This window comes from Drosophila navojoa, chromosome 5, assembly GCF_054131105.1.
Source record: "Drosophila navojoa isolate 15081-1374.11 chromosome 5, UAZ_NAV_1.0, whole genome shotgun sequence".
Taxonomy (NCBI): Eukaryota; Metazoa; Arthropoda; class Insecta; order Diptera; family Drosophilidae; genus Drosophila; species Drosophila navojoa.
Genome location: NC_142893.1, coordinates 26,647,534 through 26,675,177, shown reverse-complemented (window position 1 = coordinate 26,675,177; position 27,644 = coordinate 26,647,534). Strand labels below are relative to the sequence as shown.

The 27,644-nt window shown below is 44.7% G+C and overlaps 1 long non-coding RNA gene across 1 annotated transcript; it reads right to left on the bottom strand.

Annotated features, from left to right (window-relative positions):
• Positions 1-19,905: 19,905 nt before the first annotated feature.
• LOC149091277 (uncharacterized) lies at positions 19,906-25,796 on the bottom strand. Its single transcript, XR_016197134.1, has 2 exons — positions 25,243-25,796; positions 19,906-20,625 (listed from the first exon to the last, which is right to left on the bottom strand). It is a non-coding gene; the product is annotated as an uncharacterized LOC149091277 (long non-coding RNA).
• Between the last annotated feature and the right edge of the window lie 1,848 nt (positions 25,797-27,644).

The following is a 27,644-nucleotide window of genomic DNA, read 5'->3' as shown; positions in this document are numbered from 1 at the left end:
AATGCCGCTGCTCTTTCGCTGTCAGATCTGCACCACGTTCCATCTGCTCGCTTAACTGACTCTTTTTTGGTCGTTGGCCTTTTGATGTTTTTAGTGACGCTCCAAAGGTCGTGTTGGGGGTGACCTGTCTCCACTTCTTCTAGGAACTGGTTGAGGGATTGCCTTCTCAGGTAGTAGAGCAGCTCCTTGAGTGCTTTAGCAGCTCTGTTTGTCCCTGGGGTTGCGAGAGTTGTACCAGTTACGACGGAGATGCCTTTTCTCGGCGACCAGAGCAGCTACTTCTGGCGACCAGTGGTGGATGTCCCTATGAGGTACTCTTTTATGGGATCTGGACGGAGGAGTGGCGTGAGAAACGGCATTGTGCATTTCAATGTTGAGTTTCTCGACGACGCAGTCCAGGTCGGCGTTATTTGTTATTGCGACCTCTGGATCTAAGCTGTTCTGTAACCACTGTTTGTATATCTGTATATTAGTGTTACGTTTGAATAGTCTACTACTCTTGGAGTGGGTGCAGGCAGGCATATTGACCAGTAGTTTGACATCACTGTGGCCAGAACACAAGTCGATTGCTTGGCCAGTGGCGATTTTGTGTTTTACCTTTTGAAATGGCTATGGGATCTTGTCACTGTCGGTGGGCCAGTAAGTAGTTGGCCATTTTGTCACTGTCGGTGGGCCAGTAAGTAGGTTGGCCATCAGAGTGGGTGTCGAGAGAGCTCTCTATTATGCACTTGTGCAGCGCTCTGCCTCTGGAAGCCGCTTCCAACTATAAATATCGGAACAAGGTTGTCCAGGAGATTGTCCGATGTTATGTCTTGGTGGACATTATGCGGCAGCTATTGTTATGTCACCAGTTGGGAGATTACTCTGATCTTGGCGCACTGTACCCATACCTCTTGTTGGGCTGGCAGTTCAATGTACTTTATACCGCTTCTTATTATAACAGCCGCTCCTCCGCGGGCAGTGCCATTTGGGTGGTTGACAGGTATAACGTCGTAGCCGTTTAGGATGAAGTAGAATTTGTGGGAAAAGTGGGTTTCAGAGACGAGGAGTTTTCAAGTAGTGCTCTACCTCTGGTCTGCTTTTGCACAGTCCGTTTGCGTTCCAGACGATAATATGGAGATTTATTTGCATTGCTGGGCCACAAGTGACGTGAGCAGTTGCGTTATGGCTGCAAATTGGTCGAACAATTTCTCCATCATGGCTTCGAGTCGGTCCAGTCTGGCATTGGTTTGGGCGGGAGAGGGTGTGTGAGGCGTGAGGTATGCCTTGCTGTTGTGGAAATTATTGTGTTGGCTGCTGTAGACTACGAACTTTACTGGCGTACGACATCCCTGGCACAGTAGGCTGCGAGGGGCGGCTTGTAGTTGTGGGTGTGTGTCTAGGTTGTGGCGAGTGGAGCTCTTTGGCCTTCTGATAAACCTTGCAGTAACGTTGGGAGTGGCCGACTCCTTGGCAACGATAGCACTGCAGTACGTCCTTGCTCAATTTTTACAACGCATTGGCACAGGCGGGTGATGGCGAAAGCGTCCTTGTTGTTGCTAGCTGGCTATAAGTTTATTGTTACGGCTGATGGGGTTTTTGATTTCGAGCCCACGAACAGTATGTCCTTTAGTGGCTAGGTCTTCTTTAATGTTTAATGGGTCTGTGGAGTGATGAAGCCCCTTTATGACGATGCGGTAAACTCGCTCGTCTTTCGGTTGGAAGGTTTGATAGTTGACCTTGTTGCCATTAAGATAAGCCTTAAGCTTCGAAAAACTTTCCTTATCGGGGTGGGGTCTTGGTTGAGGCTTTCTCAACCTTTGCTTGCTTGGCAGTAGGAGCACCTTTCGCTCTTGGCGGCTCACAGTGGATTTTTTAACGTTTATTTTGGCATAAAGTCCAAAATTTTTTTTTTTTTAATTTGAAATTTATGTTGATTTTATATTTTAGAACACCCAAATAAGGTAAAAAAGTATTTAACATTAACACATAATGTAATACATTTCTGTGTGAGTACTGTTAAAGTCATCTGATTATTTAGCAAATGCTTTGGCTGAAATTGGCGGGAAAATTTTCTCAACTTTAATTATTTGCTCTGGTGAACATTTCAAAACAAGCAATTAATATGGAAAACGATTGTCCTGGTATGTAAAATTATAGTTCAGTCTTAGTTGTGTCATTGTTCTGTGTTTTTGTCCAATTGTACCTAGTTTTATATATGTGTATTTTTAGGTTGAGCTTAACAAGTGTATTTGTGTTTCGTGGATCAGTACTTTTGTATGGCAAAGCATTGCAAAAAAGATTTATGTGCAGATTAATAAAAAACTAACCATTTTTGTCCGAATCCACACGTTTAAAAAAAAAAAAGAAAGAAAGCTCTAGTCGAGACTGCTCGACTACGAGATTCCTTGAACCCTACAAGCAACTGATATTTCAATAATAATTAGCAAACACACACGCATATAAACAAATACACGCACACACATACACATACAAATAAACACACGCATACCCACACACACACGCATATACAGGCGTTTGCGCTTTGGTTGCGCTGCAGTGTTGGCAATATTATGAGAACTTATTTGTTGAATAATTTAATTTCTAGACGTACGATCGTAATGAAACTTTCAGAACGTAATCATGATGTTTAAATGTATGTGTATACCGAAGCACAAGTCTCTAGTATTTGATATACGACTTTTACAAAGATAAGGGTGAGGGGGTGGATTTAGGGGTGGGGGGTAACATAAACCGAAATTGTATAAAATACATCTTTATATACGTTTTAAATTTGGAGACTCTAGCTTGAAAGATGTAGGAGATATAATTTTTTAAGTGATCTTCGATAAGGTTTTTTATCGATAAAAAAGTATCGGAATGAGTTATCGTTTTTTAGTGATAAACTCGATATGCGCGTGATATATACGGACATTTTAAAAAAAAATTGAAGTCTCTAGCTCTTATATCTTCTGAGATCGACGCGTTCATACATACGGACGGACGGACGGACAGACAGACGGACAGGGCCAAATCGACTCAGCTTGTCGCCCTGATCAAGAATATATATACTTTGTGGGGTCTGCCACGCCTCCTTTTGCCTGTTACATACTTTTAACAAAACCATTATACCCTGATTTCCCATTTTCAATGGGTTCAGGGTATAAAAAAAGGGGAGTCGAGAAGATGGTTTTGGGTCAAATCCTTATTCAAAATGAGAACTTTTTTCTCGGTAAGCTAATAATATAACAATAAATGAAATGGTTATAATTGACGCGATTAAAGTAATTGAAAAAATTGTCTATACTATTATTAATAGACCTTATGATTGGAAGTAAAATATACTTTTATACTATATAGATAATTAAAATTTAACTATCCTCCTCATCAGTAAAGTGTAATATAAAACAATAGTCACACAACATCAACAAAATGTCAGTATCATGCAGAACCTTCGAGTCCAAAACGGTAATTTTTTTAGAAATGATTATTTAAGTGTCATAGTAAACAAATTAGTAAAAAAGTTGTTCCATTTAAAACATGAATTCCCTGGAAACCTGTTGCTATCAAATTATTACTTAATTAATTAATTCCATTAATCTGTGATGAGCTCATTTAACAGTTACACTTGATGTTAATAAAATTGCTGTATTTAATAAGGGATTTGGAAGAGGTAAAATAAAATAATTCTTAATGGAGGTCATGATGCCCCTAATTCAATTGCTAGTGATTAACTTCTGTGGAAAAATGCTCAAAAAAGCTTACAAAAAATAAAATTTTCTTATAAAATAAATAAAATTATTCCTCATCGTAATCCAATAGTATCAGCGTACCTTTGTATGTTCCTTCACGTGATATATCTAGTCATCATTGGTAAACATTAAGAATTGTAATAATATTAACAAAAAACAAGTAAGAAAGCTCTAGTCGAGACTGCTCGACTACGAGATCCCCTGAACCCTTCGAGCAACTGATATTTCAATAATAATTCGCACATACATACGCACACACACACACACACACACACACGCATACAAACAAACACACGCACACACACACACGCATATACAGGCGATTGCGCTTAGGTTGCGCTGCAGTGTTGGCGATATTATGAGAACTTATTTGTTGAATAATTTAATTTCTAGACGTACGTTCGTAATGAAACTTTCAGAACGTAATCACGATGTATAAATATATGTGTATACCGAAGCTCAAGTCTCTAGTATTTGATATACGACTTTTACAAAGATGAGGGTGAGGGGGTGGATATAAGGGCGGGGGGTAAATTTTAACAAAAACCGAAATTGTATAAAATACGTCTTAATATATATTTAAAATTTGGACACTCTAGCTATAATGATGTAGGAGATATAATTTTTTAACTGACTTTCGATAAGGTTTTTTATCGATAAAAAAATATCGGAATGAGTTATCGTTTTTTAGTGATAAACTTGATATGCGCGCGATATATACCGACATTTAAAAAAAAAGTTGAAGTCTCTAGCTCTTATATCTTCTGAGATCGACGCGTTCATACATACGGACAGACGGACGGACGGACGGACGGACAGACAGACGGACAGGGCCTAATCGACTCAGCTCGTCGTGCTGATCAAGAATATATATACTTTGTGGGGTCTGCCACGCCTCCTTCTGCCTGTTACATACATTTCAACAAAACCATTATACCCTGATTTCACATTTTCAATGGGTTCAGGGTATAAAAATATAATGTGTCACATCGATGGAATCATTTCACTATACCTGAAACAGTTGTTATAGCTCCGATAGCACCTATTAAAGGTTGTTGATTATAGACCATGAACTAAATGAAATGGGTGATTTGAGTGTGTGAACATTAAATAAAATTAATTAACTTCTCTAGAATATAGAGTTCTTAAAACTGCAAATACATGTTGTAAGGTTACATTTTTTCCAGCCGGGGTCAGAGTCTCAGTCTGCCCAGGGCCATAACTCACAAGAAATTTGTAAGTAAGTACGGGACTTTACGTGGTTAGAGAAATAGGAGAGGGAGGGGGAGTTATTCCGTATCAAACGGCCACGCAGCCTGAACTCGCCGACCACGCCTACACGTTCGCACGTGGGAAGGCTGCAGCGATCGAGTGGCGCAATCAAGCGCACTCAAGATCGCTGGGGTCGGGGTTGCGAAGGCGTATTGCGGGGTATTAGTAGGGCTACTGCGATTGGTAGACCGTGGATCGAGGAACGCCCAGTGTTGTCGCCGGCGTTCGCTCCAGACCACGCGGTTTTTGCATGCCAGAGTTTTAACCGTCTGGCGAACGGGGTTGGACCTCGTTATAACTACCTGTTAGTGCTGTTATAACTACTAGTGGATTAGTGTTAGCGTACTAACTACAAATAAGTGCGCAATTTTACCATGTACTTTTCTTATTTTATTTCCAACGTTACCTTATGCCTTCTACCCTGCACCTATCAGTTTTCTTTGATTTCCTTTTCTCTTGACTTCTATTTTTTTTCGACCGCTCGTACCGAGAGCTAAAAACTGACTCACTTCTGTGTGCAGCTTTCAAGCTTCTCATCCCGCTCTCCAGCTTGCACCACGCGACCAGCAATGCAATCCACAACCGCGAGCTTTCAAACCGCACGGTTGCATTGCTGATCGTGTGCCCGCCCACTAATTTGAATTTTGCTTACTATCTAGAGTTAACAGCTATGGCACCTACATCTACTTAATTATCTTACAAACTAACGCTTAGCCTGCTTACTACCTAACTTATTATCTATCAAAATTATACCACACCTATAATGTATTAGCTTAATGGCTACGAAATCAATCTAACTCGACTTAATTATAACAATTTAACAACTATAACTATAACAAATTTAACAACTATAAACATCAACCCAAATATATTCCAATTCAATTTATTAACTTAATCACTACAACTCATTTCAATGCAATTCAATACCCTACTTGCTACAAACATAATCTAAACTTAACAACTACAAGCATCATGTAAGGTGGGCAAAAAGGCCGCCTTACACCCCCCCCCCCCCCCCCCCCTTACTTCGACAAAGCGACCGTCACGCCCCCCGATGAGTTGACGGTCACCGTATAGGAACGCTCCCCCGCCACGACCCGGAAGCGGGTCCTCCTGTGCTGCCGTCTTCGCGTCTCCACCTCCCGCCTCAGGAGCTGGATCACCTCCGCGCTCAGCTCGGTGTCGGCAGGGCGTATTCTCCAGTTGACGGGGATCAGCGGTAGCATCCTCTTCGCCTCCACGTCCTCTGCGCCCAGCGCGTCCTCGATGCTCACCTCCCATCCGTCCAATAGCTCGGCCATATCTGCCAATAGGCGCCTCTCCTCGCTCGAGCGAGCCTCCATCGACTCGTCTCCACGCTCGTCGCGTTCTTGGCCGCTCCCAAACCGGTACCACTTCCTGCTCTGCCGACGCGCGGACGGACCCTCGGCGTTATCCGTTGGTTTCCCTTGACCGGCGGGGGTGCAGGGGTCCGGTTGGCGCGCGGGCACCGGTCGTCCCCTTCGTCGTCGCCGACGACGCTTACGCCTGGACGCCTGGCAATGATCTATCGGGCGTACGGCGCTGGACTGCGACGAACGCGACAAGCGCCGGTTTTCCACCGTGCCCGGCGTATATCGCAACGAGATCCTGACGGGTTCCGGCTGCTGGTCCTTCTCAACGTCGGCGCCAGTCCGGCGTTGGGGAATGTGGTCTGCGGTAACATCCTCCTCCGGGTCCGCGTCTTCCATCTGGAGCTCCTCATCGGAACTCCTCGACGCGCTCAACCGCTCTACTTCTGCTCCATCCCGCGCCGCGGTCTCCGGGGTGGGATCACCGACAGAGGGGTAGCACTCCCTGCCGCCGTCCCACCCCCGTAACGGGGATCCATCGTCTAGCCCTCGGGGAATGGGGCTCGCAATGCCGCCTTCCTCGGGGCTCATATCCTCGGCCTGGAATTCTTCGCCGGAACTTCTCGACACATCGCTGTGCCCTTCCTCCACTCCATCCCGCGCCGCGGTCTTCGGGGCGGGGTCATCGACGGAGGGACCATGTTCCCTGCCGCCTTCCCACCCCCGCAACGGGGATCTGTCGTCCATTTCTGGCACCGGAGCTTCTTCGTCCTCGCTTGCCGTCCACGGCGTCGGAGTCGCCCACCTCGACGGGGCTCCGTCTTCCGCGCGTCTCTGTGCGTCCGACTTCGGGCTGCCCGGTGGGCGGGGCGGAGATGGCGGCTCCTCCACGAGTGGTGGCGTGGTGCCCCCCCTAGGCACCTGGATGTACACCGTTGTGTACCTGGCCTGCACAAGCTGTATAAGGCCGTCCATCCTGGTTGCCACGTTCACCGCCGAGCGGAGGACCGTGTGTATACGCCGGGGTGGCGCGCGCTCCTCTCGGCGACGGTAGTACTCCCGACCGAGTCTCGGGTCCCTCTGCCGACTCCACGCCTCTTCTCTGGAGAACGGCTCCGTACTGTCGCTGCTCGCGTCCTCGACTCGGACCGAGCCTTCGTCGTCACTGCTAATCTCAATAACATCCTCCATACTGCTACTTTCCTGCAAGTTCAGATTCTTTAGTCTTCTGTATTTTTGTCCGTGTTAATGACCGAAATGGCCCTCTAACTACTGCGTTAGTGTTAGCATTAGTAAGGGGCTCTACGGGGAAGTTAATGGTTGGCGAGATGTGTAGGTCTGTCAAGGCCTTTGGTTGTCTTCGCCGCGGACCGCGGGGTTTGCTCCTCGTTCCCCGCTTCCCCGGTCTCGGTTTCCGGGATCGTGTCGCTTTCTTCATCTTCTTGATGGAATGGCTTCAACTGCGCAATGTTGGCCACCCTCCTCTTGCGTTCGCCCTCCTTCGTCAGGCGCACCACGTTGGGGGACAGGAATTTAACGACCTTGTAGGGGCCGTCGAATTTGGGCGCCAGTTTCGCCGCGAATCCTTCTACCGCGTTCGACAGTTGATGTTGTCGTAACAGCACTGCCGAACCCAACGCTGGTCTCCAGTCACGCCGTCTCAAGTTGTAGTGCCTGCCTTGATCCTTTGATGCTCGCTGCAGGTTACTACGCACTATGTCAAAAATTTCCTTCATTTTGACTCCTTTGGCCTCGGGCTGTGTCTCTCTAGTCGCCGAACCGGGAGTGACTTCGTCGTACAAAGCGGCGGGTAGGCGTGGTTCCCGCCCTAGCATCAGAAACGATGGAGTGAAGCCCGTGGAGTCGGCCACACTTGAATTGACCGCCAGCGTTATCTCCGGCAACAGCTCGTCCCACGAGCTCTGGTGGCCTTCGATATATTGGGCTATCATAGTCTTCACCGTGCGATTCGTTCTCTCCGTCGGGTTCTCCTGTGGTGAATAAGGCGCTGTGTACTGGAGTGTCACCCCCAGGGATTCCATGAACGCCTTGAAACTTCTACTTGCAAATTGTACCCCGTTGTCGCAAACGAATGTGCTGGGTACTCCAAACCTGCCGAGTATACGCTCCCGGAACGCCAGTTGTAGTAGGGCGGTAGTAGCTCTTCTCAACGGCACCAGCTCCACCCATTTAGCGAAAGCGTCGTGGAACACCAACAGCATCGTGTTCCCACGCTTGGAACGAGGCAAAGGTCCCACGAAGTCTGCGCACAAGACCGCCATTGGCTCCGCCACCTGCCTGGTGAGCATATGCCCGGCTGGCTTTTGTTGCACGCATTTGAATCTTTGGCACGTTTCGCAACACCTCACGTACCTGGCGGCGTCTCGAAACATGCCCGGCCAAAAATACCTTTGTGCAAGTCGTGCTGCCGTTTTCCTCACACCTTGATGTCCGGCCGTGGGAGCGTCGTGACACTCTTTCATCACTCTGCCCCTCAAACTGCTAGGGGCGCAGAGCTTCCACGGGATAAAATCCTCCTCGTCTATCCGATGGCCTAAATTCCGATATAACTGCCCGTTCTCCTCCACGTAATCCTGGAACTTCTCGGGCTCCTTTGCGATCCTTTCTCGCATTCTTTTTATCCACCCGCAAGGGCGATTTTCCTCCACGGCCTGCTCGCAACTGTCTATGGGCTGCCGGGACAATGCGTCTGCCACTACGTTTAAGCTTCCTCGACGATAACGTATGTCGAACTGGTATTGCTGCAACTCTAGCGCCCACCGAGCGATCCTGCCCGTGGGACTTTCTATGGAGTTGAGCCACTTCAGCGCTAGGTGATCCGTAACCACGTCGAATCTGTAGCCCTCCAGGTAGCATCGCATCTTTCGGATCGCCCAGACGATCGCGAGGCACTCCTTCTCTGTGGCCGAGTAGTTTAGCTCCGCCTTCCGTAACTTCCGACTGGCATATGCTATCACTCGCTCCTGCCCCTCGACTTCTTGCGTCAGCACTGCGCCGAGGCCGTAGTCGCTGGCGTCGGTCTGCAGCACGAATTTGGCCGAGAAGTCGGGACAGGCCAGAACAGGCGCGGTCGTCAAACTCTCCTTGAGTTTCTGCAACGCCTCCTCCTGCTCCTCGCTCCAGATCCACTTCTGGCCCTTCTTCAGCAGCTTCGTCATCGGTTGTACCAGTGACGCGAAGTTTGGTACAAAGCGTCGATACCACGATGCCATTCCTCGGCACTGCCGCAGCTCCTTGAGATTCGAAGGTGATGGGAGGCTTTGGATCGCCTCGACCTTCGCGGGATCAGTACAAATCCCCTCTCCGCTTATCACGTGGCCAAGGTACGCCAACTTCTCCCGAAAGAAGCTACATTTCTTTCTGTTGAGTCTGAGATTGGCCTTCCGCAACCGCCGGAACACTTCCTTCAGGTTGGCCACGTGTTGCTCCTTCGTCGCTCCGATGACCACTATGTCGTCTAGATACGCAAACGCGTGAGGCTCCATGTCGGGCCCGATGACCGTATCCAATGCCCTCTGGAATGTCGCCCCCGCCGAATGCAAACCGAATGGCATCACTCGCCATTGAAACAATCCTCTGCCTGGCACGGTGAACGCCGTGTACTCCCTGCTATCCACCTCCATCGGGATCTGCCAGTAACCGCTTTTTAGATCCAGCGTGGATATGAATCGTGCGTGTCGTAACTTCTCCAAAATGTGCAGAATCCGCGGAACAGGGTACGCATCCGGGACTGAGTGAGCGTTGAGCTGTCGATAATCTACGCACATGCGCCAATCCCCAGTCTTTTTCTTGACCAAGACTATGGGTGCGCTATGTGGGCTCTTCGACGGTTCAATCGCTCCAGCTTGGAGCAGCTCGTCCACCTGTTCGTCGATCACCTTTTGCATAGCCGGATTTTTAGGGTAGTACCTTTGCTTCAAAGGCTTGTCGTCCTTCATCCGGATGCTATGCTCAGCGATGTGCGTCACGCCTCTGAGGTCCTCAAACAATGCTAATTCTGCCTTAAGGAATTCTTGCAATTCCTTCTCTAACTCGTCCGGCCACTCCTTGCTATTGGGCGCGGATCGTTTATGTCCTCCGTATTCGCTCTCTGCTGCTTTCCTTGTCAGTGGGCCGCCCTCGGGCTCACCTTCCTTCTCCAACTCGACTGATTTCAACTCCGGCAACCGCTCCTCGGGTTCGCTCTCTGCTGCTTCTCTTGTTAGTGGGCCGCCCTCGGGCTCACATTCCTTCTCCGACTCGACTGATTTAAACTCCGGCGACCGCTCCTCGGGTTCGCTTCTCAAATCCTCGCTCTGCTTCACAGCTCTCACGGGAGGCCCAGCTCCCCTTTTGTCCTCCATCATCTCGCTTCTTTCCTTTTTACCTCTCCTTGTCGCCGGGAGACTTCCTCTAAGTCTCTCCTCCGGCGTTCCCTTTTCCATTCTTTTCCTCTTATCTCTGTTCTCGTCGGGCGGTGTGCCTTGGCTCGACGCTTGCTGGACGCCGATCGTCGACACTGCGACTACCGACTTTAGGCCCTCTTTTGGCGTTGCAGCCTCGTGCAACGCCTCCGAGCCCAACTCCTTCACTCCCTCAACGAGAGGGCGTTGCTTTCCAAAACTACTGTTGCCTTTCTCCACTCGTTGTTCACTTGACGGCGATGCTCCTTCTCCCACGTCGTCCACCATCCTCATCTCGAGCTCCGCGTTGCCGCAACGCACCGTAGTGCCGATGGCGCATAGGAAGTCCATGCCGAGGATGACATGGTCCAGCATGGTCGGCATTATTAGCAAATTTACTTCCGCCGTTTTCCCTGCCAGACTCACATCTGTCCTCACCATCTCCGTCACGTCCAGTGCTGATCCGTCGGCCAGCCTGATCCGCGACTCAACCTGACAACGCTCGCCTCCTATCGTCCGTCGGCGCGCGCAGCCTTCACTGACAAAACTGCGCGTGGCCCCGGTGTCGATCGTGGCGGTCATCCTTTGACCCCCGACCATCACCGACGCGACGATCTTCCACTCTTTTACTCGGAGTGGGTTCCTCTCCTCATCTTCCATGTTCAATTGGCGCCGCTCCGTTCTCTTGGAGGGCGCCCCTGGCCGTTTTCCGAGCTGTCTCGTTCGCAGCACTCCCTCGCAGTCCGGCCTCGCTGACCACAGTGTCGACAAAACAACACCTGTGCGTTATGACACTCCCGCGCGAAATGTCCGGGTTGTGCACATCGATAACAAACTCGGCTCGGCCTAGGTCCAGCGTCCTGGGCCATCATCCGGCTAGTTGCCTCCGTCGAAGGTCTCGTCGCAGGCGTCTCCCTCTGCCCCTCGGCTTGTCCTCTATATCGGGGATCAGCTGTCTTTGCGCGAAAGGGATTGCTCTGCCGCGCCTCCACTGGCTTGGGCCAGATGGTCTCCACCGTAGCCTTCCTTCCTTGCTCTCTGTGTTGACTCCTCACGTTCTCGAACTCCGCGGCCATCTGGGTCAGCTGTGTTAGAGATGAGAAATCGTGCCTCCGTACATATAATCTATATTCCGGGGATGCGTTCTCGTAGGCCCTATTCAATTCTTGGGCCGGGCTGTATCCAGCCTGACGCATCAGTAGGCGTAGCTCAATCAAGTAGTCCTTGAAAGGTTCGCCTTCCCGCTGCCGGCGTGCCCGGATCTGGTCCTCCAGACGCTCGAGGTATTGGGGAGGTAAGAAGAAATCCAAGAACTCTTTCTTGAATTCCAACCAGGGCACATCTCTTAGCCCACTGGTCAGGAACCAGTTGGCCGCCTTGTCTACCAACACCTCGCTCAGCGCCCTCGGTATCCTGTCCAGCTCGATTCCATAGGTTATGGCTCGTTCCTCCAAGATTTCGATGAAGCCGAGGGGATCCGACCGACCGTCGTACTTCATTCCCCACTTCCTGACTTGCTCGGCGATATTCCAAGGCGGATGCCTCTTTGGTGGCGGTGAGAGCGCTGGAGTTTGACGCCCAACACTCATCTCGCCTCCATTGCCGGATACCATCGACTTTTCGTCCCTCCGGCTCCCAGCCATGCTGCTCGCCGTCGGTACGCTAAGCCTCAGCGGCGCCGTCGAAATAGCACCACTCTCCTGGATCTTTCGCAGATCGGGCTCTGACTTCTGGTATGCGCGGCTGCCCATGCTTGACATCGCGCCTCCCGAAGAGAATCGTGCCTCCCATTCGGTCAGTCGTCCTCTGACTTCCGCCGAATAGCTACCGCCCTGGATGTAGGACGACAACCTCTTTCTCAAATCCTCCACGCGGCCCTCGTCGTCAAGGCCGAGATCTCGTGCAACCGCTATCAACTCTTCTTTGCAGCGCTGGTAAACCCAGCCGACGTTCAGTCCCGAACTGTGGGATGCCGCTCCTTCCATCCTTAATGCCTGGATGCTCTGTGTCTTTGATTACTTGTACTAACGATCTCCAGTCGTTCAACTCTTCTTTTCTCTCTTTTCTTTTTTTTCTCTTATTTATTTTATTTTTTCTCTCCCTTTTTTTTCTTAATCTTTTCTTTCCTCTTTTTTCTTATTTTTTTTTCCCCCTTTTTTTCTTAATCTTTTCTTTCCTCTTTTTTCTTATTTTTTTTCCCCTTTTTATTTCTTCTTTTCTCTTTATTCCTTTTTTTCTTATTCTTTTCTTTCTTTTTCTTATTTATTTATTTTTTTTCTTTCCTTTTTTTTTCTTATTCTTTTCTTTCTATTTTTATATATATATTTTTTTTCTTATTTATGTACATATATATATATATATGTTTTTTTCTTTCTTTATTATTATATATATGCGTATTTTTTCCAAATTTTTATTATCTTATACAATCCTGTCTCATACAACTGTCTTATACTACACTTATTCTAGTTTTGGTTTACTTCTCTTTATTCGTCTTAATCTATTTTATTCTCTTTTATCTTATTCTTCTTAATGTACTTTCTTTTGTTTCTTTACTTTTATTTTCCTCAATTTTACTTTACTTCTCGTTCTTTGCCCTTCTTGGTTTACTTTATTTTTATTTCGCCTTATTTATCCTTCTTAATCTATTTTGTTTTATTTCTTTCTTCGTTCCTTCTTAACCTAGTTTAGATTATTTTACTCTGTTTCATCTCTTTTCTTTTCTTCCAATTTTACTTCTTAATTAATCGTATTCTCCTTCCTTCTTCTCCCTTTCCGTTCGCTCATCGAACTCAACTTTATGCCTTTATCCTAGTTCGTTCACTTCCACTTGCTTTGCTTTCACTACCGTTTTACTCGACTTACTCCTCTTCTCTTTACTCTAGTTACCTTACTGGACTTCCCGTCTCTGCTTGTTCCGCCTACTTTTATCTCCCATTACTCTTATCTCCCACTTATCTTATCACTGGTCTCGGCCTATTGTCCACTCAACACTATCAAAATCGCCTCGTGTCATATGCGCATCCGAAAAATCGCCTAGTGTCACATGCGCATTAGCCAAAATCGCCCGGTGTCATATGCGCATAACTACACACATACACGCACCCGCATGCGCAAGCATACCAAAAAATCGCTCAGTGTCATATGTGCATCCTCACACATACGCTTGGCCGATCGCTCTCTCTCTCTCAATTTGTTCTCTCACCTACATATGCACATACGTATGTATGTACTCTTGTCTACGCGCGCATAGTACTCTTCACTGTTCACTCTCTTAACTGAGCGCTTCGCGTGTATATACATATATACGCACGCATGCACCCACGCACATACATACATACACTCCGCCGTTCACCCTCTCTTAACTAACTGTCACACATGCATATATATACATACATATGCGCACTCGTCTATGCGCGCACACATATATGCACTTCACTATTTCACTTTTCGTTCTCTCCCCGCTAATCCATACACTCACGTATATATATGCACACTTGCCCCCTTGACTACGCGCATTTTCTTGACTGTTTCTTTTTCACAACTACACTTTCTTATGGCGGGTATATTCGCTTGCCGTCGGCACTAAATGGTTTCACCTTTCCTCTTACTTCATTTATCACCACTTTTCTGCTCAATTATTAACTCCTTGATGCAATTGCAGCGGCACCAATTATTTTCTTGATTTTTAATATCGTTCACTCTGGCCGCATTTTTTTTTTCTGTTACTTACTTTCGTTGTGTGCATACATATATACACACTCTACTCTTACCACTTCTCGTTGCTACATTTCGACGACGTTCGCTACGCTGCCGCCGCGCGTGCACATGCTTATGCACATGCGTTTTCGGTTTTACGCTTCTGCGTAATATTTTCGCGCGCACTGTACTTTTTGGCGCCGCACCGGTTTTCTAGTCCCGTTTTTCGCTCGACGCTTCTCGAAATTTCTGACCCCCCGACCCCGCGGCCGTCGTAGGGTGTCTTCACTTTTTAATTCTCGCACTTTTCATGAATGTTCTTGCCTTTTGCTGCTTTTATGCGCACACTGTCTATATTCAAATTAACCGCCAAATAACTACACAAACACCTCTACTACCCGTCACCTCTATTTGGGTATGCCGGCGGGTTTTTACGCCGCCCGTATACCACACTCTCTCTAGCCCCGGGTCCCTGCTCGGGCGCCACTTGTAAGGTTACATTTTTTCCAGCCGGGGTCAGAGTCTCAGTCTGCCCAGGGCCATAACTCACAAGAAATTTGTAAGTAAGTACGGGACTTTACGTGGTTAGAGAAATAGGAGAGGGAGGGGGAGTTATTCCGTATCAAACGGCCACGCAGCCTGAACTCGCCGACCACGCCTACACGTTCGCACGTGGGAAGGCTGCAGCGATCGAGTGGCGCAATCAAGCGCACTCAAGATCGCTGGGGTCGGGGTTGCGAAGGCGTATTGCGGGGTATTAGTAGGGCTACTGCGATTGGTAGACCGCGGATCGAGGAACGCCCAGCGTTGTCGCCGGCGTTCGCTCCAGACCACGCGGTTTTTGCATGCCAGAGTTTTAACCGTCTGGCGAACGGGGTTGGACCTCGTTATAACTACCTGTTAGTGCTGTTATAACTACTAGTGGATTAGTGTTAGCGTACTAACTACAAATAAGTGCGCAATTTTACCATGTACTTTTCTTATTTTATTTCCAACGTTACCTTATGCCTTCTACCCTGCACCTATCAGTTTTCTTTGATTTCCTTTTCTCTTGACTTCTATTTTTTTTCGACCGCTCGTACCGAGAGCTAAAAACTGACTCACTTCTGTGTGCAGCTTTCAAGCTTCTCATCCCGCTCTCCAGCTTGCACCACGCGACCAGCAATGCAATCCACAACCGCGAGCTTTCAAACCGCACGGTTGCATTGCTGATCGTGTGCCCGCCCACTAATTTGAATTTTGCTTACTATCTAGAGTTAACAGCTATGGCACCTACATCTACTTAATTATCTTACAAACTAACGCTTAGCCTGCTTACTACCTAACTTATTATCTATCAAAATTATACCACACCTATAATGTATTAGCTTAATGGCTACGAAATCAATCTAACTCGACTTAATTATAACAATTTAACAACTATAACTATAACAAATTTAACAACTATAAACATCAACCCAAATATATTCCAATTCAATTTATCAACTTAATCACTACAACTCATTTCAATGCAATTCAATACCCTACTTGCTACAAACATAATCTAAACTTAACAACTACAAACATCATGTAAGGTGGGCAAAAAGGCCGCCTTACAATGTGGTTGAATTATAGCAACAGCTGATTCTAAAACTAAAAGGGCAGTTTGCCCGATTAATAAAAATGTAACTAAAATATATGATATTGAAGGTCCTGTATTACCTAATAAAGTTAGTAAAAGATGACCTGCAGTTATATTAGCTGTTAATCGAACAGCTAGAGTTCCCGGTCGAATAATATTTCTAATAGTTTCAATACATACCATAAAATGTATCAAAATAGCTGGAGTTCCTTGAGGAACTAAATGAGCAAGCATAAGTTGTGTATGATTAATTCATCCATAAATTATAAAAGATAATCATAATGGAAGCGGTAATGAAAGATTTAAAGTTAAATGGCTAGTTCTTATAAAAATATAAGGAAATAATCCTATAAAATAATTAAATAAAATTAACGAGAATAAAGAAATAAATAATAAATGTATAACCATTATGGCCTGAAGGTCCTAAAAATGTTTTGAATTCTTTGTGAAGTGTTAAAAGAATTGAGTTTCAAAAAATATCATACCGTGAAGGCATTGTCCGTAAAATAACCCGGTTCGGTTAACGAAAAAATTAGTTTGATTTAATCGGCGATGGGTGGACTCAAGGAGCGGCCACCGCAGATCAAGGCAATCAAGTTGGAGAAGGAAGGCGAGAAGGTGAATTGAATGAGTTTCTAGAAGCATGGAAGGTGATCGATGAGCAGGTGGATGAGTCGCTTCGAGCTGGAGCCATTGAGTCGTCGACGAGCCCACACAACGCACACACAGTTCTAGTTGAGGAGGGAACTGGAAAGTGCCGCGTGTGCGTAGATTATCGACAGCTTACCGCCCACTTGATCCCGGACGCATATCCTGTTACGGGGATCTTTTACCTTCCGGAGGGGCTACGACGTGCCCGATCGCGTAAGATTTGTAGTAGAGAAGAGTTTGTAGCTAATAGTTGGTAGCGAGTAAGTTAAGTAATAAGTAGAACAAGTTGTTAGTTTGTAAGACATTGTTAATTAGTCGGTAAGTAGTCGTAAGTGTCATAGCAGTTAGTTTCGTAGGATAAGCGATATTTGAATAGGGCGCGCGATCAGCAAGGCAACGCATGGGGAAAGCTGCGCCGGGCAAAGGAGAAGAGCGGCTAAAGCTGCGAGCGGAGTTAGTTAGTTTTGGGTAATCGCCGCAAAGAGAGTTGTCTGGGAGTGAGCGGACGCGCGTGGCGCGAGCGGCCGCGTGCATTCGGTAGGGGGTGTTGATTTAGATTTGTAATAAATAAAGTAAGTTTATATGAGAAAATCGTGTACTCATTAGTAGTTAGTTACTATCGCTCTATTAACCTTTGCTACTATCGATGGGTGTGGCCGGCAAGATGTGGCCCACGTGGTCACCTAACCTCTAACTAATACCTTCCCTGTCTTCCATTTCTCTAACTCTGCATGTCCCGTATTAATTTATAAATTTCTTATAAGTTATGGCCCTGGGCAGACTGAGACTCTGACCCCGGCTGGAAACACAGTAAAACTATTGAAGCAAGAGCTTGGGTTAATAAATATTTTAGAGAAGCCTCAGTAGATTTTAAATTATTTCTATCTCTTATAAGGGGGATAAAAGATAATAAATTAATTTCCAAACCTATTCAAGCTGTAACCAAGAATTTTCGGTTACTGTAATTAAAGTTCCATTGACTATTATTGTGATGAAAAAAATTTTTGAATACTTATTAAAAAATTAAAGAGAAAAGGATTAAAATCTTTATAAATGGCTTAATTAGGTTATATTTCAAAACTGAAATAGATTCACTGCTACAGCGCCATCTATCAAATCTAAGTCAAACTAACTGCTGATGTGATTTTAAGAATGTGCAAGAACAACCAAACTAATAAAAACGTACATATAGTATGGTTAAAATTTCAATTTTGATTTTTGAAAAAATATAAGAGAAATTTAATCAAATATATAAAAATCTTGAAGCAATTAAAAGAAAACTACAATACGCCCAGCAGGATTCGAACCAGAGACCTCGCGATCGAGCGCCGCGCCCTCTACCATGACGCCACTCCTCTGCTCTTATTTGCCATGTCAAAACTGAAATATGTAGATTCACTGATGCAACGCCATCTAGCAGAACTAAACGAAACTAACTGCTGATGTAATTCTAAGAATGTGCTATAAGATGTTTGAATGTATGTGTGCACACGTATTGGAAAACTGCTGTTGCTGCAGCACGTGCGTTTGTTAATTGGCCAAACATTTTGTTATTTTTTAACGTCGATTGACTAAACCGAATTTAATGAAACTTTCAGCATATGATCTACATATTTTATTGAATATTTGGCATTAAAAAAAACGTAAAATCATTCACAATTAGCTATACTAGCATCTGGCCTGGGGGATTCTGGTGAATTTGGAGCCGGTATCCAAAATATAACAAAAACCGAAATTGTATAAAATGCATTCGAATATATTTTTAAAATTTGGAGACTACAGCTCTAAAAATGTAGAAGATATAAATTTATAACCTATTGCGCTTGGGTTGCGCTGCAGTTTTGGCAATATTATGAGAACTTATTTGTTGAATAATTTAATTTCTAGACGTACGATCGTAATGAAACTTTCAGAACGTAATCATGATGTTTAAATGTATGTGTATACCGAAGCACAAGTCTCTAGTATTTGATATACGACTTTTACAAAGATGAGGGTGAGGGAGTGGATTTAGGGGTGGGGGGTAAATTTTAACAAAAACCGAAATTGTATGACATGCGTCTTAATATACATTTTAAATTTGAAGACTCTAGCTTGAAAGATGTAGGAGATATAATTCGTTAAGTGATCTTCGATAAGGTTTTTTATCGATAAAAAAAGTATCGGAATGAGTTATCGTTTTTTAGTGAAAAAGTCGATATGCGCGCTGTTTTTACGGACATTTTAAAAAAAAAGTTGAAGTCTCTAGCTCTTATATCTTCTGAAATCGACGCGTTCAAACATACGGACGGACGGACGGACGGACGGACAGACAGACGGATAGGGCTAAATCGACTCAGCTCGTCGCCCTGATCAAGAATATATATACTTTGTGGGGTCTGCCACGCCTCCTTCTGCCTGTTACATACATTTTAACAAAACCATTATACCCTGATTTCCCATTTTCAATGGGTTCAGGGTATAAAAAATCAACATTTTGTAGTACAACATGTGTTTAAGCGGGCGGAGCTGGTTGACGTTTGGAACAACAACAATCGCTCACGTGACGCAGTGAAGCATTATATATTGCAAAAAGTAGACCAAAACCTTACAGATGACGAGAGTATTAGGACAATAAATGAAAACGTGAAAGCTTTCGTAAATTATGTTAATAAACACTTGCCGAAGTGCAACTCGTCCTAAGAGTGTTTACGAGAGCGCTGGCCTTCGCCTGAAAAAGAAATTAGCTGCTGAGCTTTCAGATCAGAGTAACAACTCAGCTGCTTTACTTATACATGCTGCTACAGTTTCTGCTAAAAAATCAAAAGAAAAAGATTTAGCTGATGTTTTGAAAGCTGCTGGGAGTAGTGAAAATCTAAATGAGATAAAAAGTAAACTTAATAGAGACGAGCCAAAACAAATGTCAGCTGACAATGCACTTGCCTTTTTATTAGAAAATGGATTCACAAAAAGTCAGTATATAAATATACAACGAAATGCAAAAATGCAAGGTTGTGATATACATATATCCAACACATCCGTTGGTACTTAATTCGAAATGAAAACTCCGGTCAAAAGGAATTGAATATTATGAAAATAAAGCGCATGTTTCATTGCAACAACACTTCCTAACTTGGTACATTGCACACTTATTTTCAGCTATGGATTTGATGGTTCGTCCGGCCAGAGCGTATACAAACAGCGTTTCCAAAGCCACGATAGTGAATCGATTGATAGTTCACTGTTTATTACTACAATTGTCCCATTAAAAATAATAAATGACACGCAACAAATAATTTGGCTTAATAGGGCTCCACAATCGGTTCGATTTTGTCGACCCTTAAAAATCGAATTCATCAAGGAGTGTACTGAGCTTATATTAACAGAAAAAGACAATTTAGATGCCTAGATTCTCAACATGCAAGTATTTTTGTATAAATTTAAAGAAAAATGTATACATGTACAGTATACTGGACACATGACACTGTTAGATGGAAAAGTTCTAAATGTGTTGTCAGGAAGCAACTCGTGTTAATCTTGCCCAATTTGTGGAGCGACGCCAAAACAATCGTTGAACATCAAAGATATGAACTCGGAGGTTTTCATACCTAAATCACACGCCCTTTAATTAGGAATCAGTCCATTACACGCTTGGATCCGCTTTTTCGAATTTGTGCTAAAAATCTCATATAGTATTGAGTTCAAAAAATGGCATGTCAGGGATGCCGACAAGATTAAATTAAAGGATCGAAAAAAATTATTACAGCGAAAAATGATAAAATAAATGGGATTGAATGTGGAAAACCCTTTGACAAATGGCAGTGGCAACTCTAATGATGGGAAGCCAGCGAGGAGAGCATTTTCCAATCCTGATTTATTTATTGTCTTGATTTCGACTGTGACATTTTAAAAAGCTTTCAGACTATATTGATAACGATTAACTGCGAGTTTTTTTTTTTTGATTTTATTTAAGCGTTGAACCTGTACATGCAAATATAGTACTTTAACAACACAGTTGGAATATTATATTAGAGCCTAACCTTCTGATGATTCAGGAGGACTTACAATATATATGTACAAATATCACTAAACTAAACTTATCTAATATTTTCTGCTAAGCCTAAGCGTTTTAATCGCCTTAGTGGCCTCGCAGGGAGCAATCTTCTCGCTAGTCTGCTCCGGTGTCTAGCCAGTCTGTCACTATATCGGCTAGTGTGTCTCCCAATCTGTTCCTCCACTGTGAACAGTTTCAAGTCTCGATGCAGGGTAGAGCCTCGCACATACCATGGGCAGTTGGTGATTTGTCGCAATACTCGATTTTGCAAGACCTGTATGCGTCTATAGTTGGATTTTGCGCATATTCCCCAAATCTGCACACCATAGAGCCAAATCGGGGCTACGCAGTGGACATAGACCGCTCTCTTAGCTCGTAGTGACATGGTGCTGCGCCTATTAATCAGCCATCGCAGTTGTTGCATGCGTTGCCCACATCTCCTGGTCGTAGCTTTTAGGTGGGGAGCAAATGTTAGGCGCTTGTCGAGGGTGATGCCAAGGTACTTTGCCTGCGACGGTTGGTCCAGTATTTCTCCATCCAACCTTATGGGCGGGGTGTGGATGATGAGAGTTTTCAAGGTAAAGCATGGGTTGGTGGTCTTCCGTGGGCTTATCTTCAAATTCCATCGCTTACACCAGGCTGCTAAGGTAGTTTTCCACACTATTTGCTGCCTCAATGCGACATTTCGAGCTGTACAGCACTGCAATATCGTCTGCATATGTAGCTAGTAGAGCTTTACCAGGATCCTGCATGTGGTGTCCGCTAGGCGAGGGTAGGTCAGCTGTATATATGGAATAAAGCAGCGGCCCTAATACGCTGCCCTGTGGGACTCCAGCTCTCATCTGGCAAGGAGTCGAATAGGTACTCCGTACTCTGACCATAAATTGTCGGCCTTCCAGGTACGATCGTAGGATCCCAAAGTAGGGTGCTGGAAAGAGCTCTTTGATTTTACTTAGAAGCCCTATATGCCAGACTCTGTCGAATGCTTGCTGCATATCAACGAAAACTGCGTTGCAGTACTCCATGTCATCAAATGCCTGAAGGATGTGCTTCGTCAGTCTGTGAACCTGCTCCACAGTTCCATGTCCTTCCCTAAAGCCAAACTGATGGTCCGGTAAGATGCGACATTCCCTGATGATACTGCCAAGACGATTGGCAATAAGTCTCTCCCATACTTTGGATAGTGACGACAGCAGACTTATTGGGCGGTACGATTCGGGGTCATCCTCTGGCTTTCCTGGTTTGTGGATCATTACAATCGCTGCCATCTTCCATTGCTTAGGAAAGAATTGCACCCTCAGCATAGCGTTAAATATTAGAGCTATGAAGATGATTGCCCGAGTAGGGAGGACTTTTAGCGTTGCATTACACAGTCTATCATAGCCAGGTGCTTTCTTCTTCGGCAAGGACTTTATAACTTCAGCAATTTCCTCAACCCTGACTGCCCTAATGGGTAAGGACATTTGTAGAGGTGTCTGCAGACTATCAGTGGTCTCTTCGATCTGGTCATCTGTGGCAAATTCATAGGGTGTGAACCTGGCTTCTAGATGCTTCGCAAAAGAATTCGCTTGCTCCTCTTCGTTCCTAGCTATATCACCGCTAGGACACCGGATTGGTACCTGTCTAAATGGTTGTCTCTTAAGTGACTTGGTACACTTCCAGAGCGAGTATCCAGCATCAATTGCATAATCAAGGGAAGCCAGCTTTTGTTCAAAGAAATTGCTTCGAATTTCTCTTAGTACATTTCGTAGTTGCCTAGCAGCCCGGTTCCATAATATTCGGTCCCATGGGTCCTGCGTTCGAAAGGATCCTAGAGCCAGTAACTGAGATGGCTTCTGCTAGCTCGCGTCCCCTCGGTGAGTTGAATGTGTCCCCCCACAACCAATGACGGGCATAATACCTTTGACCGCAGGCACGAAGTGTATTGATGAAATGCATTTCGTCAATCCTAACCCTTGGAGGGCAGTAAATAGCGCTGAACTCCAAGTCTCCTAGGGCCGTTGCTACTTTTACTGATGACATTTGTATGTTACGGGTTTCATTTACTTGTTATTTCGTGATGGTCTGAAAGCTGGGTAGCAGGCATATCCATATATTTTTATAGTGTCTCCACGCTTCATCCTGATCTCCGTCAAAAGAAGAATGTCCACGTTGTTGTTGTGCGCAAAGAGTTCAATTTCTCTGGCTTTACTTGCAATGCCATTGGCATTCCAAATAAGGATCCTGAGTGAGTTCAGTGTGAGGTTGAGGCGTTATTGTGAAGCTGGTAATTCCATGTATTTCCAGTCCATTGTCTTATCATGTTGGCCATGTCGTGAACCATGCTTTCAAGTCGTTCTAATCGTTGGCTGTTTTGCTTATTTTGTTGTTGTTGTTCTCTTTGTTGCTCTTGGAGACACAAGAGGAATTGCTGCTGTAATTGCAACTGTTGTTGCCATTTCAGAAATTGCTGTTGCTGTTGGTCTAGTAATGACTGGATGTCAACTGGATGATGCTGTTGGTAACTGTTACCTTTTGGCGCATATGAGTTGATTTGTTTTTGTGGCTCTTGAATTGGACGCTGTGGAGGTGCATTGCCGCCACGGACTATTGCAGCATAGGATTTACCTCCAGAATCGACTCTATGGTTGAAGGTTTGTTGCTTTTGCTGCCGTTGTCTCTGTTGTACTTGTGGCTGCTGCGATTTTGCCTGTTTTTGATTCTTGCTAGTCTGTCTAGGCGGTAGTGTCTCAGAGTGTTGCCTTACCAGAGAGCCTGTTGCTCGTCGACTAAACTCTTGATACCACGGGCAGCCTTTATAGCTTGCCATATGGTTACCTCCACAGTGAATACAAGTGGGCTGTTCTTCTAAGGAACGTGCACATAGCTTGGTGAGATGGTCTTCACCACATCGGGCACAGTTGGGAGGACGGCGGCAGTATTTGGCTGTATGGCCGTAATCCTGACATCTTATGCATTGGGCGATTTCGGATGTCTTGCGCATCCTCTCCACCCTAACCTTCTGTCTACACAGTGTCTTAATGCTGTAATTTAATTTTTGGGCATGGTCTTATATTAATGAAGAATATGTTGAGTTTTTCGTCGCTGGAAGCCCTAGCTCGTAAGTTATGCACCTGCAGAGCAGCAAATCCATGTTTTTTAAAATCTTCAATAATTTCGTTGTTCAACGTACTGTGATGTAGCCCCTTAACAACTATCCTGTAGGGTTTATCTTCCTTTAGTTGATAAGTGTGAAACTCAATCCCAATAGCATCAAAATAGTTTACAATGGCTCTATATGTATCACTGTCTTTGGGAAATATTCGAGCTGTTTCACCTTGATTGACTTTGATGGACACGTTATCTGGGCTAGTTACCTCTTTGATGAGTTCAAAGATATCATTAAGGTCAGTAATACTAACCACTATTTGCGGTGGCTTTGGGGAACTAAGCTTGTTAGCATTAGTAGTATTATGCTGTGGGCTATTGTCCGTGTCGTTAGGACTCATATTGAGAGTATTCAGGGGAGCAGCATCAGAAGAGCTGTTATTTCCTTCATTGGAAAATGTAGGAGTTTCGTCATCGTGGATTTCATTGGGTGCATCAATGTCAATGTCTAGTAAGGCAAATCTATTGCTAGAGTTTATTGTGCTGTTATTGTGTTGTTATTGGAGTCGAGTCTAGCTTTAAGTTTTTGTTCGACCTCTGAAGGCTATTGTAAGGAGACGAAGAAGTCTTCCTTTTATTTTTTAAGTTTCTTTGGGCAGTCAGCAATTTTATTGCAGCTCCACTTAGTACTGGATTGTTAATTTTAGTAGCATCGTTGCATATTGGAGCGACAGCATCAGCGGAACGTTGGATAGAGCCAGTTTCAAGGTTAGCCGTGCATCCACTAGGGCTCACGCAGCAGACTGCTGCAGTGGCTGCTGTTGCATTGGTATATGTGGAATTACTAGTCGCACTAGTAAATGTTAGTGTTGTAGTTGTATTACTAATATTCTGCGTATCAGTACATAGCAGGCGTTGCATTTGTAGAAATTCTGCCCTGATTTCTAGTGGTGATTTGCCGGCAACTTGGTGCATTTTTTCGTAATCAACCTGCTTAGTACTAGGCAGATGGCTCGAAAAATTATTTTCTTCCATTTTAATTGGTTTATATTGCTAGCAACTTTGGTGTTAGAGTTTAACCTATAATCCGACAATATTTTACTTATTTTTTGTTTGCTTATATTCGAACTCGAATGTCAGCTGAGCGCGGCGTTTATTTCCCCTCTTGTACAGTGGCGCGCACGTAGAGGGGTAATAAGTTTAGCCCTGGTGGGCAACGAACGTATGGAGTTTGTCGCAGTCCCCTTGCTGTTTGATGTTTCAGGTAGCCGACACTGCACGCGACAGCCTCCGAATTTTAAAGTTATGTCGGCTTTACCGTTTGAGCTATTTTTAGCTAGGTAGAAAATAAATTCGCGTACTTTGACTGTCCGTGACACAACCGGCCGCGACGAGAGCAGATTAGCGACTCATTAACTGCGAGTACAATATAGACTCCGAAAAGTTTAAAGCTTTCTGTGCTAAAGTTTTTGTGGCATATCAGGAAAAGTATCCTTGGTACCCTATGTCTCCCACTGTTCACAAAGTTTTAGTACATGAGCACCAAATAATAGACACATGCATAGTTCCCGTAGGCTGCCTTGGGGAACATGCATCGGAATCCCGAAATAAAATATACAAGCGCGACAGAAGAGCCCATTCGAGAAAATGTAGCCGGCTAGATAATATCACGGACGTCTTCAACAGATCCATGGATAGTTCTGATCCATTTTTATCTGATATCTACTTTAAGCAGCGACCAAACTCATTAAAAAGAAACACGATGCCAAAAGAAGTAATATCTTTGTTATTAGCACCACATTTTGAAATGGAGTCCAGCAATACTGATCCAGAAGAAGAAGATGATGAAGCTGAAGATTAGTATTATGAAGAACAGGATGGACTTGAGGTTATTGCTTCAGAAGATGAGTATTTTGAACTTCAAGAGAACTGACTATTTTTTCTAATGACTTATGTAACATAACTTGTTTGTTTTAGATTTTTTTAATATTTCTTAGATTTGGGAAGGATTACGGAGGAATAATCACCAGCTAAGGGAGATAAATTAATTAATTTTTATAAAATGCCACTTGTACTACAGCTATTTAAAAAAGTGCTCCAAATTCCATAAAACTGAGTAGAACATTAAAGAAACATAAAAAATGTATATAAAACAAATTTCACTGCAATAGCTTTTAGTTTAGACTTTATGCCAAAATAAACGCAAAAAAAACACTGTGCGGATTTGGGATCCTGGTTGGCACTGTCTGTCAGCTTGGCTTGGAGGGCGCTGGATTGTACGGCCCTGGTCGGTCCATGTTGCCCGTAGCGTGCGCCACAGGTGGCAGAAGCTTGAGCTGGGCGGCTTAAATCTTTTTTTTTTTTTTTTTTTTTTTTTTTGGTAAAAATATGTATTATTTTATTTAAACAGGCTTTCTACTACCTAGTTGGCAGCTTAACGAGTTGGACATAAAGGCACGATTATTTACAGTAGGACACTACAGAATTTACAATAACAATTAACATAAACATCAACAACAATAACAATTTACATAAATATGAGTAACAAATAGTTAATTAAATCACATTCAATTTTTTATAAAACATTATTCTATAGGAACCTCGCAGGGAGGTCCTGTGGATGGCACTTCCTCAGTCTTCTTTTCCTGGCTTCTTTGTTGAGCCTTCTCGCCAAAGGGTTTGGGTGGCCTTCAAGTCTTGCAAGGTAGCTAGCAGCTACCTTTTGCAATACGTCTCCAACTTTGGGGATCTTGAGATCTTTTTCAATGTCTCTGGTGCGCATGTACCAGGGAGCATTGCAAATTTGCCGGAGGATTTTCGCTTGCACAACTCTTATTTTGTTTAAGTTTGCTTTTGCCGCAATTCCATAAACTTGAAGCGCATATTTCCATATGGGACTGAGAATTGCTTTATAAATTGCCACTTTACTGTAAAGTGACAATTTATTGGACGGCTTTAGAAGCCATGCCATTTTAGCGCTTTTGGTCATTACAGACTTTTTAACCATCGTGGTGTGCATATTAAACGTAAGCCTTCTGTCTAACATTACGCCCAGATATTTGTGGCTTCTTTTGTGCGGTAGTGTTGAACCCAGCATTCTAATGGGACCACAGTTTTCACGCCTTGTTGCAAACGTAACATTTACGCATTTGCTCCCGTTAATCCCAATGTTCCATCTGCTGGCCCAGGCTTCAAAACTGCTCACATATTGCTGCAATGAGTCTGTAGCCTTGTTAATGCAGCTACTACTTAATAGTATGGCTGTATCATCAGCATACGTGGCTACCAGTCCATTTTTCCGGTTCACACCTGTGATGTCGCTATGTGAGGGCATATCGGCTGTGAACAGAGTGTACAAGGTAGGGCCGAGAACGCTACCTTGAGGCACGCCTGCACATATTGGCCTTTTTGACGATTGTACACCATCAACGTCAACCCTAAAGCTTCTATCTATCAGAAAGCTGCTGACCATCTGGTGCAGTTGTGGAGGGAGAACACTTCTAAGTTTGAAAAGCAATCCGTCATGCCAGACTCGGTCGAACGCTTGCTTTATGTCCATAAAGACAGCAACTGCATACTTCTTGCGCTCAAAAGCATCCAGAATAAATTTTACAACGCGGTGAAGCTGCTCCGGAGTACCATGACCTCTCCTGAATCCAAATTGCCAGTTTGGGATTTTTTGCTTGACTGCTTCAAGTTGCAGGATCCGGTCGAGGATTACTCTTTCGGCCATCTTTCCTAAGGCAGGAAGAAGACTTATTGGCCTGTACCCATCAAGTTCGCTAAGACTTTTTCCAGGCTTTGGGAACGCTGTCAACG